Genomic DNA, 18560 nt, shown 5'->3' on the forward strand with positions numbered 1-18560 from the left:
ACCCAAACTATCTTCAAAGGGTTTCTAACTGACTCAGAGTTCATGTGGTTTACAAAAAAGCAGTTAATCCACCATATTTGCCTTTTAGCTTTAGCCTAGAATGATGGAGACAAATGTTATTCTCAGCAGAGTGGCTGACTGAGAATGGTTCCATCAGGATATGTAGTTGTTAGTTACTTAAGGATAGATTATAGTCTCTCACAGTCCTACAAACTTTTAGACCCATATCCTTCTGGTCCAGTGACAATTTTTAAAGAGTTTATTGGACAGTGGATAAGGCACTGAAGGACTTAATCAAATCAGACTTCTTGAACTAAGTACATACACCTTGGAACTCTAACTGGGGTAAAAGATGATGACTTAAGTTTCTATTGTGTGAAAATATGTAAGTTTTGTTGAACATAAGAAAATTCCAATTGTTATTTTCTTATTCTATTGATTATAAAAATTGATAACACACATTTAATCAATACTTTTTATATATCAGGTATTATGTTAAGACTTTATGTGAATTATTTCACATGATTTTCCTTCATTTCCCATGAAATATATCATCAATTAGCATCAATTAGAGTTCTTGGATACAAGAACAAGCAGTATTACTTCAGTTACTTCTGCCTAATTAAGTAAAAAAAAATTTAATAAAAGAGATTTGGATCCTCTCTGATTTAACTGGAGCTGAAGGACCACCAATAATGGAAGCAGAAACAAACAAACAAAAATGACAGCATGAGGTTTGAGACGTCAGAAAGACAGAATCTGGACATTTGCAGAATGGTCCACTGAAGACGCCATTCTCCCCTACCATAGTTCAGTACATGACCTCCAATGATTCCCTTTATCCATTCACTCACTCCACTCACTCCAAGGCTAAAGTCTGAGAATAGAGATTCTGACTGGCCAAATGTAGGTCTTGCAGCCTCCCCCATGGCAGTAATAGAGTAGCAGAGGGAGGATCTGTCTCCTTCATCTTCCCATACATCATATAGGAAGTACCTTTCCACCAAAACTATACACTATAGGGGGGTGGGTAATATCCCCAAACAGAAAATTAAGGTGATATTACAAAGGAAATAGAAATGCAGAGAAATCAGAAATTACAAAGATTCACTATACTCTCCTCTTTGCTGCCCAGAATTCACATTTATATCTCATTCTTTCAAAAGTGCTCCAAGTTGACAAAGTAAAATTATCCCTCATAAAACTGAAAATAAACTCATCCTTTTCCCCCCAACATTAACTTTGGATTTCCAGCATCTTTGTACTGTGACTCAAAGATAACAAAGACTCCTTAAGCATAATCATTAAAAGAACCTGATTTTCAGTCTGTGTGTACTGCACAAATATAGGAATTTGAGCTTATCAATGCTTTTCTTTAGTCCATTCAGAATTATCAATGATACCACTCCAGCTGCAGTTCCTGAATTCTCCACAGCCTTCATAATATTGTCTATAGAAGCTATGTGTTATCAGAGAGACTTATCTTCCAAGTACGCTCTGTTGTAGGTGATAATGTATTTGTTTTTTTCCACCACAGAGAACAAAGTTGCCAGATTCTCCTCCCAAAATGCAAATAGTAGTTTTGCCACTTTATAACTCCATCTTGGTTAAATAAAGAATAAAAAATTACCCAGATTTGCCTGAGGGTCTTTGGCCCAACATCCAATTTTTCATTGGCTCCTCTGATTCCACAATAGGAAGAACAAAATTATGGCTGAGTTTTAAAAAGATGGAGAAGAGAATTAGAAGGTTTTTAGAAGTCTGCAGAGTTAATGGAAATTGAAATCGTTGGTTTGAGAATAGACAGTAACTACCATATTTCCATATTGCTAATAAGCAGGGAACTCTGTCCTTCCTTGGTTGCAATGACTTACCATAGCTGCATAGGATGTCTCCAGAGGTATTCAGAGAGGTAACTGAGAATCTAGAGGACTTGATCCATTTGTTAACATGGAACCTTTGTCTCTTCAACATCTCATGACCACTGAAGTCTCTGCTTAATTCTTTAGCTTCTCAGCAACTGCTTTCTTCTTGCTTCTTTGAGTCTTGTCCTTGCACAAGCACTAAGAAGTTAGCCTTGAAGAAAAATTGTGAGAGAAGTGTCAGGTTTACTTTTCTCCAATTTCTCTCTCTCTGGGTTACTGACACTTTGAATTCTGGCTGCTTTGTACAGTTAAACTGTGGCAAGTTTCAGAATTTATGACTTTTAGCTTATTTTGTCTGCAGCAGAAATAAGCATATGTTTCAGGAGCAAAATGGAGGCAAATATGAGCCTTACCTCAAAGTTCTATCCCTTATCCTGGAATCTTAGCTCCTTAGTTCTACTGCGTTGGTTGTTCTCTGATGTTTCATCAGTTGATTTTATATTTTGTCCAGATTTCAAAAATATTGTTTTCAGGAGGATTAGTCTATTTGAAATTGCTCCATTATAGCCCAAAGGTGAAGACCTTCCAGTTGCTGAGTTTTATTTAGTTGTCTTTGAGAAAAAATAAATAATTCAGACTTTCTAATTGGGTTACATTATGGTTGGCAGAATCATCCACCAAGATAGCAGATATGGCAAGAAGAAAAGTTTTGGAAGGATGCATGTAGGGAGTGCTAACTAATAACAAGAGCTGATGTTTGGATTCCTTTCTCTGGTAGAAAAGTAAGTCACACATGTGGAGCACATACACACACTTTCAAGGAAACATAATGATATACTTTCTTTATGTGGACACCTGATGACACTATAGCAAATACCAGGATTTTCTACCACAAATCTCTGTATTTTGAGCATTGTCAAGAGTTCTAAGCAGTTTTCCTGAAATACTCAAACTTGCAAGCTCAAAGAATTTTCATATAATTCTGCCCAGTATAAAATTGTAACTTCATGGTCCTTCTAGGATAACTCTTTATGTGCCTTGGTTCAAAGTTTTGAGATAAGTTTATATTCTGGGAGAAAAAAGGTAAATGACATCTTTGATGGCTTATCTATGTTATTTGTTCTTGGCAGTTTAACTTTGGTCAATTTGATTTGGCAGAACAGAAATTCCAAAGCTCATAGAGCCTGGAAACAAAGATTTTTATACCTATTTACTGTTGCCTGATCCATGATCTTATCTTTATTTTGCTCATTAGATAATAAATTTTAAAACATATTGGTATCTTCAAAATTCAGGCTGCTTTCTCAGGTTATCTATAGTCTTCCCAATCTAAGTACTATCTTTTGACCAAAACTTTAATTAAAAAAAAAAAAGTGAGTCTGGAAAGATTTTTATATATTAAATTTGTCATATACTGAAAAGAGTTCACAGAGGTCTAGGGGGCAAAAATCTTTTCAAATGGATAACTGTTCCAAAGGTCATAAGGTATACACAGAGCCTTTAAACTAATTAGATTGAAAAGCTTGATTCAGCAAATGCAGTTTACTTACTACAAACCACATTTGACCTCCCCAAGCTTAGAAATGATTTCCATTACTTGTGACATTAGTATGATGCCTCTATAACTTTTCATCAATGTAAAAGGGCAAACCTTCAACCGTGGAAATGATCTATTGCACATCTCTTTACAATCATTAGCAAATGCATAAAATTCCTAAGCACTTAAAGTAGCATGTACTTACCTTTAAACTTGCTTTTTAAAAGGGAATTCTTAATCTCAGGAAACAAACTGAGGGTTGCTGGAGTGGTGGGGGGTGGGAGGGATGGGGTGGCTGGGTGATAGACATTGGGGAGGGTATGTGCTATGGTGAGCGCTGTGAATTGTGTAAGACTGTTGAATCACAGACCTGTACCTCTGAAACAAATAATACATTATATGTTAAAAAAAAAAAAAAAGAAGAAGAAGATAGCAGGAAGGGAAGAATGAAGGGGGAAAATCAGTGGAGGAGACAAACCATGAGAGATGATGGACTCTGAGAAACAAACTGAGGGTTCTAGAGGGGAGGGGGTGGGGGGATGGGTTAGCCTGGTGATGGGTATTAAACACATACTGGGGTAAAAGATGATGACTTAAGTTTCTATTGTGTGAAAATATGTAAGTTTTGTTGAACATAAGAAAATTGCACATACTGCATGGAGCACTGGGTGTTATACGCAAACAATGAATCATGGAACACTACATCAAAAACTAATGATGTAATGTATGGTGAAAAAAATAAATAAATAAAAAATAAATAAATAAAAGGGAATATTTCCCTTCCTTAATATGTGAGTGCACTTCTAGCCTTGGGGACAAACAACACCATTGTGAAAATTATAAGCAAAGGGAATCAGTTTGTTTTCCTAATTTACTTTATAATTTTAACCATCTGAGCCACCCAGGCGCCCTACTTTATAATTTTAAATAAAAGTCACACTGCATATATCCTTTACAGAACCTGGAAGTTCAGTTAATACAATAGTTAACCATAAAAACAAATTATTTTTGTCAATATTGAAGCCGCTGCCTTGGCCTTTCCAGCCAACTTAGTAGTCTTCTAAGTTTTAGCAAGCACCTCTAGCCCTCATAACTAAACCATTCTTTGTATATCTGTAGATCATGCACTGTTTCCTAGAAAGACTCAGAATCAAATCCTCTTGCATTACCTCCTCCTCCCCACCCCCCAGGGACCAATATACACCTTCCAAGCACTACAATAATGTGTAGCTGGCCACTGCAATGAAGAAGTGTTATAGACTAAGATGCTCCCCTTTTACTGATTACCTGCCCTAAAGTTGCTTTAAAAATCTTTGGGCCAAGGGCGCCTGGGTGGCTCAGTTGTTTAAGCAACTGCCTTCAGCTCAGGTCGTGATCCTGGAGTCCTGGGATCAAGCCCCAGATCAGGCTCCCTGCTCAGCAGGGAGTCTGCTTCTCCCTCTGACTCTCCCCCCTCTCATGCTCTCTCTGTATTATTATCTCTCTCAATAAATAAATTCAAAAAAAAAATATTTGGGCCAAGCAGAAACCTTGGTTGGTTTTATTTTTTATTTTTTTAAAGATTCTATTTATTTATTTGACAGAGAGACACAGCAAGAGAGGGAACACAAGCAGAAGGAGTGGGAGAGGGAGAAGCAAGCTTCCCGCTGAGCAGGGAGCCCGATGCGGGGGCTCGATCCCAGGAACCTGGGATCATGATCTGAGCTCAAGGCAGCCGCTTAACGACTGAGCCACCCAGGCGCCTCGGAGTTGGTTTTTAGACAAGAGTCCACCTTCTCCCCAGGCGGCTGGCCTCCTGAACAAATTTCATATTCCTTTCCAATCAAAACTTGTCTCTTGATTATTGGCTTTTTCAGTGATGACAAACTGAACTTGGGTGTTTCAGTAACAATATTACATGTATCTAATTTATCTTAAATATGTAACTAGAAGCAGATGTAAAGACAAGAGAGGTAAAATTAAGAAGAGGTGGGTAAACAGAGAAGCAATTAGTCTTAATGTATATGTAGTTTAACTAAGCTATTTTATTTCTGTTCAAATTCCAACACATTACCACATAAATCATAGAAAGGTACAGTACATATTGAGAGAATACAAACCAAGTAAGGTGGCTGCCTGGCTCCCAATGGAGCCTGCTGAAGATTCTCTCTGCCCCTCCCCCCATGCTCTCTCTTTCACAAATAAATAAATAAATACATACATAAATAAAAAACCAGAGAGGGAGGCAAGCCATAAGAGACTCTTTAAACTATAGAGAACAAACTGAGGGTTGCTGGAGGGGAGGTGGGTGGGGAATGGGCTAGATGGGTGATGGGCATTAAAAAAGACACTTGTTGGGAGGAGCACTGGGTGTTATACGTAAGTGATGAATTACTAAATTCTACTCCTGAAGCAATACTACACTATATATTAACTAACTTTAATTTAAAAAAAAAAAATCTCTACTAAAAAATAAATAAATAAATAAATAAAATTCAATGGAGAACCAATTTGACCTGATGTCACTGGAGTTGAGTCACTTGCACTCAAGAGAGAAGAGGTCTCTGAATCCTACTAGCATAGTCCCAGAGGAGTCTTATGTCTCTGTTTTTAACTGACCTTCAATTCCATTAGCTACTCCAGTATATATGCTATAAACTATTTACTTTTTCCAAAGCCTTATATGCAACTAATAGGAATTCAACTATGAAGCTGGTAACAGGATGTTACCTCTTTTACCCACTTTCATACATGTATCACTCACTTATAGAGAGGTAGGATAGGGTATGATGAAGATAGTGATGATTTCTGTGATCTAGTCTCAACTCCAAAATTTGTTTAACTATGCAACCCTGGACAATATATAATTTTTCTGTGCCTCAGTTTTCTCACCTGTAAAATAGGACAATAATTCCATATACCTGATATAAGTGTTGGAATTAAGTGAGCTACCATAACTAAAGTGTTAGATTTAAAACTGCCACATAGAAAAAAATGTAGGAGTGTTATCTATTACTATTTCATAGCCATTGAGTCATAGGCACTGCAGGCTTGAGAGAAAAAGAGGATTCAGAGCTGGGGGCAGATCCAAAAGCAAAAAACAAAACAAACAAAACAAAAACAAAAAACAAAACAAAACAAAATAAAACAAAAACAAAAACAGCATAGGAACACTAAATGTTAGGGTTCTGGGGCAGATAATGCAAAGTAATTTCCACAGACAATGGTTTTTTATGGCAGAACCTCTTTTGAAAAGTCATGTACTTGTTTCCTAAAGTGGTCCTGCTTTTAAAGAATGTAGAATCTAAAAATCATGTGCTTTTCTCATGATGTGACACTGGAAAAGATAAACATATTATTTTATCCTGAATGGGAATTAAGCCTGTGAATCACTGAAATCAAGTGATACCATGCATGTCCTGGCTATTTAAGTTCCTTCATTTTCTTAAGGAAAATGAAGTAGAGATAGATATGTTTGAAAGAATTTCTACATTAAGATTGTGGCATGATGAAATTATGCCAAATAACAGGAAAAAAAATCCTTAACTGAAATATTAATAGAAGGAAAAATAGCCAATGACCCAGGAAACATAAGGCTGTAGACTGGTACCTAGCAACATGAATCCTTTATGAAAAGAAGAATTATTTTAAAACTTAAAAAAAGTCATTTAATAAAATACTCATAAAATGAAAGAATTATTATTTTATTTTATGCTCTGTGGTTAAAACTTAAGATAAAATACCTGTTAGGCATTATTAGCAAAACATAGATCATCATTTGATGCATCAAAAGAGTTATGTTGGCTATGTTAGACAAGCTTTCTAAAGTTAGTGCAAATTAATCTTTATAATATAAGATTAAAATAATGAAAATATATATAAAAGTAAGACTCCTATCCTCATCCAATTTAAATACTTTGGAGAGACAGATGTGTACAAATGAACAATTACATCAAAGTAATAAGAGTTATAATGTAGATAAATAGAAGGTAAAGTGGAAACATTAGAGAAGAGTCCCTGAGTCCTCCTATGGGAGTTTCAAGAGGAAGAATTTCCTCTGCACTTCAAGGTCCTTCTAGCCTGATTAAGAATCAAATTGGCATGAGGCAGATTAGTTAGAGGAAGTCAAATTTAATTTCATACATATGGGGAATCCACACAGACATGAAATTCTAAAGACAGTCAGGCAAAATGAGGTATATATGTCATCCCGAACTACGAAGGAGGTAGGGGTCTGGCTCTCCAAAGGGAAGGAATGTAATTTACAAACAGATGTAAAAGAGTGAACATTTGGTAAACAAATGTTTCCTGGGCCATCCAGAAACTATGGGACATAGAGGGCTTTGATCAAACAGGCCTTGCTAGGTTCCTCCCTGTCTACAATATCTAGTTCATATAATAATGTAGTTCTCTATGGTGATAGCTCTCTTCCTGGACCTTTCTTTCTCCATCTAAATTCTTTTTAGGCAGTTGAGGGACAGGTAAGGGACTTTTCTGGAATCTGCTGGGTTTTGATTGCTTTTAACTCAAAAATGATCCTTTTGCCAAAATGGTCCATCTTGGGGCAGCCTGCCTTTGGCCCCTACAGGAGTCAGGGAAGTCCACAGACAGTGACACTGGAACCCCTGTTAAGTCAAAAGCACTACGTGAAAACATGACAGAATATTTCAACTTTAAGCATCTAAAAATAGTATGATATCTCTGAAACTTACAGCATCAAACAGAATGCCTGAGAGGAAAAAAAACTGGAAGAGTAAGCAGAGACCAAATCATGAAGGAACTATGCTGTTGCTATGCCCAAGTGTCAGCATTATATCTTACAATGAAGATATATAAAATTGAAGAATTTTGCAGTTCCATAATGCTTGGAAATGCACCTTTACCTGTAGGAATCAGGTTATAAATCATTACCATTACATGGTGTGATATTGTGTTTTATAAGAAATACATTTGTTCATTCAGATTATCATAAGGTACGAGCAGCAGGAGATAGAAAGAATAAACTAGTAGAATATATAACTGTTTGTAATGGTTTTGTAGGACAAATGAGTTTCTTTCAATGTATCCTACAAGGCTTCTCCAAATGTTAGACATATTTTGCTTGTACTATTGCTCTATCTGTCCTATAGGTGCTACACCAAGTGTAAGTGCTGTGACAGGTATTACCATTTTTTGTTCAAAGACCAGCGGTGGACTGTGATATTGTGATTTATAAGCAATATATGTTTGGTCATTCAGATGACCAAAATACATTTCACATATGTATTTGGTGTTCATCCACATTTCCTGGTTCACAGCTCCCGAAACCCTTGGAATTCCCCAAGTGATAAGAGCAATTAAAGCATCTTTTGTCATATTTGGTCTCTTGTTCTTGGTTCCTGAAAACACTTCAGAGCCATAAAGGTGAAATGGGTGTATTGTTATTCATAACAAGCCCCTTTCCAATACAACTAGGTCTATGTTAACGAAGGTGACTTTTAGGAAGCTCCAAGGATGGGGGTTGCTTGCCAGGGGAATCAACCATGGATGGAGGGTTGCAACTTCCAGCCCCATCCCCTGATTTCCAGGGAGGGGAGAATGGCTTGAGATTGAATCAATCACCAGTGGACAATGAGTTCATCAGTCATGCTTATGTAATGAAGCCTCCACAAAAACCCACAAGTAGGAGGTTTGGGGAGCTTTCAGGTTGGGGAACCCAAATGCTTCCACGTGCCACTGTGCTAGCTCCCAAACTTCATGAGGAAAGAAGCTTCTTTGTTTGGGACCTTGTCCTATGTATCTCTTCATCTGGCTGTTGATTTATATCCTTTAATATTCTTTGTAATGAATCTGTAATCTAGTGAGTAACTTGGTTTCCTGAATTCTGTGAACTATTTTAGCAAATTAATCAAACTCAAGGGCAAGATCATGGGAGCCCCTGATTTATAGCCAGTCTGTCAGAAGTACAGGTAACAACCTGGGCTTGAGATAAGTAAAGCGTGGTCTTGTGGGACTGAGAATTTTTTCAGTTTTTTTTTTAAAAAAACTTCTTAAGGTTTTTTAAAACTTTACCTGAGAATTGAGTAGAAAACAGCACGGTATCAAAGAATTGCTTGTTGTTATGAGGAAGCCTCCATGAACACATTGGAATTGGGTCCAGGAACCCCAAAGACATGGGTTTTCAGTGAATTAGTAAATAGTAATTAAATTTTACTAGAAATATTAAATTAACAAAAAAAATTTTATATGAAGTTATCTACAGTGAGTTATGAATCTTACCATTAACTGAACTAAAAGCTTCCCAATTCAACATTTAAAAAGTGGTATCAGAGTAGTTACAAAACACTTAAAGGCACCAGGTATTACAAAAGTGTAGATGAAAAAAGAAAATATTCTTAAAGGCAAATTACTTTATCTATACCTAGTATAATCAGAAAGAATCCTGGATTAGGAATAAAGAAACCTTAGTTCTAGAGCTCTTGTTATTTTTATTCTCTAACTACCTATTAACAGAATATGACTTAAAATCTAGTAATAGAAGTGCTGATCAATGCGTTCTCTATTCTTCTGATGAAACATGTGAGCGTCTGAGAGAAGAGTTCTGAGCAGGAGCAATAAAATTTAGGATGTCATATTCTTATTTATGTTATTAACATTAACATTTTATTAAGACCATAAAATATCTGGACTTAAAGGTTATAATTTGTATTTTGCCATCCAGACCATCTGTTTCTATGTATTTGTCAGTTAATTTGAATGACAGTAATAAATAAGTAAATTTCACTTTCTGTATCTCCTGGCTAATGACAACTTAAAACCATTTTCATGGTAAATTACACACAAATATATATATATAATAAAAAATATATATAATATATATTTAATATTAAATAAAATATAATTAATATAAAATATATTATATATATAATATATAAAATTTATTCCTGGTTTCACTTTATTTTTTTTAAAGATTTTATTTATTTATTTGACAGAGAGAGATAGCGAGAGCAGGAACACAAGCAGGGGGAGTGGGAGAGGGAGAAACAGGCCCCCCGCAGAGCAGGAAGCCCGATGTGGGGCTCGATCCCAGGACCCTGGGATCATGACTTGAGCCGAAGGCAGACACTTAACAGCTGAGCCACCCAGGCGCCCCTGGTTTCACTTTAGAAGGGGAATAATTGGTGAATGAGAAATGAGATACAGAAGTTAGCTCATTAACAAGAGCACAGTCTCTTTAGCTAAATAGCTACAAATTATGCTATAGCTTTGACTACTCTAGCAGAGACCTAAAATAATAGTTGATTCAACAAGACAGAATTTTAGCTCTTTGGGTGCAAATATTCCATCACGAATGTGGTGATTTCATGATGCCAAGAATCCAGTATCTTTCATTTCTTTGTTCCATCATGGAATGTTGTCCTCATTTTTATGATTTGAGATGACTCAACTACATGTAAATATTCTGGCCAATGGGAAAGGGGAAAGCAGAAGGAGTATGTATGCTTCTTTTTGTATCTTCTTGGCCAGCATATAATCACATGGCCATTCTTAGTTTCGTAGACACCTGTGAATTTAATTTTTATTATGGGTAGCCATGAATTCAGTCAAAAACTGGAGACCCATTTCCTAAGGGGAGAACGGATAACAGGAATAACCCTGTACCTGCCACATTCTATGTTCATTGCATCACTGTTTATAGTAGCCAAGATATGGAAGCAACCTAAGTGTCCATCAATAGATAAATGGATAAAGAAGATATGGTATACTCAGGCATGCACATGCACACACACACACACACACAGTGGGCTATTACTCAGCCATAAAAAAGAATGAGATCTTGCCATTTGCCACAACATGGATGGACCTAGAGGGTATTATGCTAAGTGAAATTAGCCAAACAAAGGCGAAAATCATGTGATTTCACTTATAAGTAGAATCTAAAAACACCAAACAAATGAACAATGAAACACAAAAGACCCATAAATACAGAGAACAAACTGGTGGTTGCTAGAATGGAGGGGGTGGAGATGGGAGAAGTGGGTGAAGGGTATTAGGACATACAGCCTTCTAGTTACAAAATGAATAAGCCCGGGTAACGAAAGGTATAGCATAGGATATATAGTCAATGAGATTATAACAGTGTCATATGGTGACAAATGGTAGCCGTACTTCCACTGAGTATAGCATACTGTGTAGAGTTGTCAACTTGCATCTGAAACTAATTTAATATTGTGTATCAACTATATTTCAATTAAAAAAAAAAGAATCCCATAAAGAAAAAAAGTGATAAACTTGCCAGTAAGCATTAATGTGACATGGAAAATCTTTCAAGTATTTTTAAATCCTTTAACAAATTTCTTTCAAACATTTAACACGGAAGGGCAAGATGATTTTTATTAATTATACTTGAATCTGTATGGACATTATTTGTAGATGAGTTTTAAAATAATCATTTTTATTTATTTTATCTATGAAAATTCAATTCGTTGTCTTCAATATCCCTCTGATTCCCAGGAAAATATCTCACTGGGACAGAAAATAAAAGTTTAGCAAAAGGAATAGTTAAAAATCAGAATTTTGAAAAGTACACCACATCCTGTGTTAGGCAAAAATACTTTTTGAATCTATATTTTAAAATTAAATTTAAATTAGGACCTATGATTATCATATGAAGTATAGCCTGTACATTTTTCTACCGAGAATTCTCTACTGAGAATTTTAATTGCAATTTATCCTTGTATCTTTCAAAGGTAAGGCAGATACCATCATAGAATTGCATAGCATTCCTTGTCTAAATAAAATAAGAAAAGTGACAAATCATGCCATGCACAAAATGGGTCATTAGACTTCATTTGTATGACTACATGATGAATAACATGGCTTCAATTTTTTAAAATAAATTTTACAATATCAAGCAAGACACTTAAAAAGAGTGTGTTATGCATTATAACATTACATGTTTAAGAGCGTTGAATAAATTTTAAAGAGTACGCATTTTCTAAAATGTGAAGTGGGAAACTACTTTGAAATTCAAGCCAAATCTAAGTTGTTTGACAATTATCTGGACTTTAAATGAAATACATATATATGTATATATATACACACACACTCCTACTTCATATATTGAAGAAATTGAATTCATCTCACATTGACACATAAGTCTGCAAAATTTGTCAACCTGAATGAGAAAACGTAATTTGTACAAAAGATGCAACATGCAGTGGTTGAGGGTACAGATGCTAGAGCATATTTACTACTTCAAATCCTGGCTGTTTTATTGGGTGTATGGCCTAGATTGACTGGTTAAAACTTTCTGGGCTTCTATTTCTCTATTTTTAAAACTAGGCCATTACAGTCTTAGAGTTATTGTGGAGGTAAAACTTTTTGATATAATAAAGCATTTAGTGCCTGTAAGTGTTATCTACTATTATCATTTTAACAATTACAACCAGAGTTCTCAGCCTTCTGGAGCATAAATGTATCCAGAACCAGGCAAATCTGTGCCAACTTTGAATAAAAATCCTTCTCCTACTTGGTCTTTTCCAAGAAAGTTCCAAAGAAATATCCACATTTAGGGTAAAATAAATGACATAATAAAGGTCTGATCCAAATTGGCCATTTAAAGAAATCCTATGGTTAATTCATTTACAAAACATCCAATCAATAAATATTCTGAATGTATTAAAATTTTCATGTAGTCTGCTCTAAACGAATGTATTAAAATCTGAATTTACAAAAATATAAGTTTGTGAGAGAATTAGTTTTGTTAAGAAAATGTTTTTTGTTTTTTGATTTTTTTTAAGTAGGATCCACATCCAGCATGTAGCCCAATCGGGGGCTTGAACTCACAAACCCTGAGATCAAGATCTGAGCTGAGATCAAGAGTCAGACGCTTAGCTGACTAAGCCACCCACTAGACCTGAAAATGTTTTTGAGTAATAGAATTTACAATTACTACATGAGGGAATGCATTTTGGTCAGTTATCTATACATAAGGTATAGTACTTGTCTTACAATGAAGAAGTAGATAAAAGTAGGTCTAAATACTTCAATTTCTTGATTCCAATTTAGCAAGAAGAATTCAGAATATTTATGTTAAGCATTATAAAAATTCCCTGATAGATCATTTTTTTCAGTCCATAATGGAAAAAGGTCCTTTAATTCCTCAACCTAGGAAAGATGACTGAGCACTAGTTATCTTCATCTGTCTTTTAGTTATCGCCATTGGGAAGTTGTTCCTAGTGTAGATAATGAACAGAAAACTTTCTTAGAGATATGGTTTGCCTCTAATTTTTCATCTCAACTCAACTGTCAAAAAGTCACTAATTTCAGTTTATCAAAATATGTTATAAAACCTGGTAGGAATTATATTTTACATAATAAACATTAGAAATCAGGAAATTAGACTTACTAGTTTTTATATTTTATTTATGTTACCTTGGTTTTATGTTAGATTGATCAATTATTTTTAAATGTTTTATTCTTAGAACATTTTCCATTATGAAACCAACATAATCATATAAACAATTATAAAATAGATAAAAGAAAATAAAAATTCCAATGCTCTAATATAATCATTTTTAGCATTTTCTTTTATTTCCCTATATTATTTTTCTTTGTATATTTTACTTAGCCATAATCATAATGCATGTAAAATTTTACATCCTGCTTTTCTTAAGCTAGTAGCACGAATTTCTTATTAGTACATAGTACTAGTACATAGTCTATGATTTTTAATAGCTGTATAATATTTCTTTTTTATTTCTTAAAGATTTATCTCAATTAACTATTTCACAACTTTCTTCTCCTGTATTCCCTAACTTAGTGAATGGCAGCCTTAATGTCTAACCAGACACCTGGGAATCATGCCTGCCTGCCTACCTACCTCCACCCTTCAAATCAAATCCATTAGAAAAGTCTAAATATTCTATTTTCTCAGTATAAGGGGAATATAGCCATTTCTCTCCATCCATGCAGCTGCTATCTCAATTCCAGCCACTATTTTCTCTAGTATGAATTATTATAACAACCTCTTAACTATCTTTCTGCCTTCTGTCTTGCCTGTCTCAAATCCATTATCTATTGTGCAGCCAGGGTGATTCTTCTAAATGACAAATCTGAGCAGGATATTTCAGGCTTAAAATGCTAACCAATTCCCCAGTACTCTCAGGGTAAAGTTCAAACTCTTTAATGTGTCACAAAAGGCCTTCCCTGATCTGTACCCTGATAATCACTCTAGCCTTATTCCATCATTCTATTCCTTTTACTTCAGGCTGTGGTCATAATAAAATATTTTGCAATTGTCAAAATGAGCCCTTGTTACTCTGGACATTTGCACATGTTATTTCTTCTACTTGATTTACTTTCTTGCTCTCCTGTCTACCTTTTACTTCTAACAACTGATAATTCTTTAAGATTAATTTGAGATTAATTACCATGTCAAGCAAATCTTTGCTCACACAAGGAGGATTAAGAAGTTCCTTCTATGGGCTTCCATTAAAGCCTGTGCTTACCTCTTTGCCAGCACATATGATACTCTATTGTCCTTATCTCATTACAAGTCTGTCCCCCATAATCAACAGTGAACTAATCAGGATCTAAGATTACGTTTTGTCTCTCTTTATTTATATTCCTGAATTATTGAGATATAATTGACATATAGCATTGTATAATTGTAAGGTGTACAACATGTTGCTTTCATACACTTAGATATTGCAAAATAATTACAATAGCATTACTTAACACCTCCATCAACTACATATTTACCTTTTGTATGTGTGGTGATAAACATTTAACATCTATTCTCAGAAACTTTCAACTGTATAATTCACTGTTGTTAACTATAATCACCATGGTGTACCTAAGAGTCCTCAAAACTTTTTCACCTTATAACTGAAAGTTTGTACGCTTTGACGAATATCTCCCCATTTCTCCCAGGCCCCAGCCCCTGAATCCACCATTCCAATCTGTTTCTACTAGTCTCTAAGGAAGAATCTGTTTCATGCCTTTCTCTTGGCTTCTGGTGTTGATAGCAATCTTTGGTATTCCTTGGCTTGTAGATTCATCACTTCAATCTACATCTCCATTATCATATGGCATTCTCCTTGTGTATCTCTGTGTCTCTCTTTCTCTCCATATAAAGACATCAGTCATAGATTAAGGGCCCACACTTCTCCAGTATCACTTCATCTTAACTTAAACTCATCTTAATTACATATACAAGGACCTTATCTCCAAAAATGGTCATATCCTGAGGTTTCAGGAAGCGCATGAGTTTTGGGGAAACATTATTCAATCCAATACAGTTTGTTTGTTATCATTGTTATTACTAATTGGAGATTGTTATGAACAAAGAAAAGAAAAAATAGTAATGAATGGAACATTTTAAATGCAGTTGGAAGGAAGAATACTTAACACATTCATGCAGTTATAATACCAAACCAATAATTTGTCCTTCAAAAAAATTAAGGAACACCTCAACCACACTTCATTCTTGAACAAAATTGTCTAACACTCCAAATTGGCTCCAAGTTAATGAGATTTAACTGAATTTCTTTTCAAAGCTCATTTCATCTTAACATCCTTTAATAATTACCCTTATTCATTTTTAACAGCTCTACTGAGTTATATTGATATACAAATAATCACACATTTAATGTGTACAGTTTGATAAGTTTAGACATACACAAACACCCATTATGCCATCACCACAAACAAGGAAATATATATATATATATTTCCAACACTTACCAGTGTTTTGTGTCCCTTTGTTGTTTGGGGCTTTTTTGTGTTAAGAACATTTTACAAGAGATCTACCCTCTTAATAAGTTCTGAAGTGCACAGTACCATATTGTTACCTAACTCCTACAACTTAACAGCCACAAAACAAGTGACTGAAAATGGGCAAATAATTTGAAGAGACATTTCTCCAAAGATGACATACTAAAGGCCAATAGGTTATAAAAAGATGTTCAAAATCACTCATCATCAGGGAAATGCAAATAACAACAATGATATACTACTTCACACTAGTTAGGATAGCTATTACCAGAAAGAAAAAAAAATGTGTTGGTAAGAATATGGAGAAATTGGAAACTTATACACTGTTGGTAAGAATATAAAGTGGTGTAACCATTATTGAAAAAGTATGGAGTTTCCTCAAAAAATCAAAAATAAAACTACCATATGATCCAGCAATCCTACTTCTGAATATATATCCAAAATAATTGAAATCAGGATCTTGAAGAAATTATCTGTACTCCCATGTTCATTGTAGCATTATTCACAATAGCCAAGATATGGAAACAATCCAAGTATTTACTGACAGATGAATGGATAAAGGAAATGTGGTATATACATATAATGGAATATTATTCAGCCACAAGAAAAGGAAATCCTGCCATTTGTGACAATATGGATGAACATGGAAGACATTATGCTAAGTAAAATAAGCCAGTCACAAGACAAATAGTGCATGAATCCAAACTCATAGAAGCAGAGAATACAATAGTGTTGCCAGGGCCTAGAAAATGGGGAGGTTGACTGGATATAAAGTTTCAGTTATGCTAGAATAAATAACAGTAAAGCTCATTCTTTATGTCCATGTAAATGAAAGAATACAGGTTGAGAATTGTATGATATTTAACTAGTGCAAAGTAGAGACAAGTTTAGGGTTTCCAACAAATATTTCATCTCTGATTCATTGGAAAAATAAAGTTTCCAGAGCCTTTCTTTCTTCCATTAACCTTGCAGAATAAAATGTGCCTTTGAGACCGTTTCCCACCTCTCACTCATGCAAAAATATGAATAAATAAAATGTTTACTCTTAAAGAAAAATCCAGAGAGATGGAAGGAAGAAACCAAAGGAAGAATGAAATAAATACTAACTTCTGAATTTGCTTAATCATAGCATATAATTGTTAACTCCCAAATACAGGTAAGTGTGCTTTGATATACAATACAGTGGTAACTCAAAAAAAGAGGCACCAAACAAAACATTTACTTCTTTCCCATTATTATTATTTGCCTAGCACTGTTTTTTAATTTGATTAAGATTTATGTAAAAAAACGGTAATGTTTCCTAACCCCAGATTTTCCCATTAAAAATGAATGTGCATATGTCTGTGATATTTCTAAAATATGAAGCTATGTATGCAGGATGAAAGAAAACCAAAATGGCGGTATCTATCATAAGAATACATAAATTTAGTTATTTATTTATTTTTATTTAAATTAATATTTTAAAGAAACAGGATTTTAAGGGAATCATGAAGAGTTTTAGGGAATTGTAGAATACTCTCAAAACTTAGTGGTATAAAATAATCATCAGACCAGCATTATAGCAATCATGCAGGTTTAAAAATCATGAATCATGAGGAACTTACCAAATACAATCATAAAAAATGTTATTTATAATACATGGATATACTCATTTAATAGGTTTGGGAAAATGACTAGCTGTTAGACACAGGGGAAAATATCTAAGGGTTCCTGAATAGTTGAGAGTTGATTATATTTATATCATCCCCACCAAATAATCCTTTATGTTCTCCTGCATATAGTTCTAGGGTTGGCAGGAATCTAAGTCATTTGAATAATAAAAGTTTACTATATAACATAAAACAATTCTATGTGAACATAAATATAAACAAGTGTATATAAATGTGGAAGAAAAAAATCTCCACTAACAATAAAATGGTAATATTAATCAGTCAAAGAGATACTCAATATCTATGTCATACTCACCTTTTTTGAAAGTCAGTGTTGTTGACTTAGTCCTTTCTGGTTCTTCAAGCAACTGTAATCAGAGGACCTGAGTAATCAAAAATCATCATCTCAGCAACATAATGCCTCAGTGTTAACCTCTGAGTTCCTCTCCTACTTAATCCTCTCTTCTATTAGGCTGACATGAAAATCTGTGTGTGCCCTATGTTGACCACGGTCATATAAAGTGCTGCCAGAACAGTTTTCCCTGTCTGTTCTGAACCCCATGACTGTGTCACCCTCTGTAGATGGGTTTATACTTGATAAGTAGTGCCTGTATTCTATTTGCATACACTGACTGGTTCCTATTCACATCCTAAGGCCAGGAGGGTGTCTTTATTTGGCAAATACAACTTCTGGGGCCTGAGCAATAGCCCTAATCCAAGCTGCGATACCAGGGCCCAAATGACCATCAAATGCCCTATTCTAGTCCCTGC

General features: G+C 34.8%; 1 long non-coding RNA gene across 2 annotated transcripts in view; it reads right to left on the reverse strand.

Moving 5' to 3' along the window:
* LOC123858790 (uncharacterized) overlaps nucleotides 1-18248 on the reverse strand; it is a 222018-nt gene extending 203770 nt beyond the window's left edge. Inside the window, exons 1-3 of one of the 2 annotated variants that reach the window (XR_006794233.3) lie at nucleotides 18106-18248; nucleotides 1875-2076; nucleotides 1303-1714 (exon numbers count right to left, since the gene is read on the reverse strand). This is a non-coding gene — a long non-coding RNA (uncharacterized LOC123858790). Of the gene's footprint in view, nucleotides 1-1302; nucleotides 1715-1874; nucleotides 2077-18105 lie in introns of those variants that run through there. The other variant, XR_010410400.1, reaches the window with a different exon arrangement.
* Between the last annotated feature and the right edge of the window lie 312 nt (nucleotides 18249-18560).

The sequence above is a fragment of the Mirounga angustirostris genome, unplaced genomic scaffold (genome assembly GCF_029215605.1).
Source record: "Mirounga angustirostris isolate CCGP_5_RB_7025 unplaced genomic scaffold, mMirAng1.0.hap1 SCAF_4, whole genome shotgun sequence".
Lineage (NCBI taxonomy): Eukaryota > Metazoa > Chordata > Mammalia > Carnivora > Phocidae > Mirounga > Mirounga angustirostris.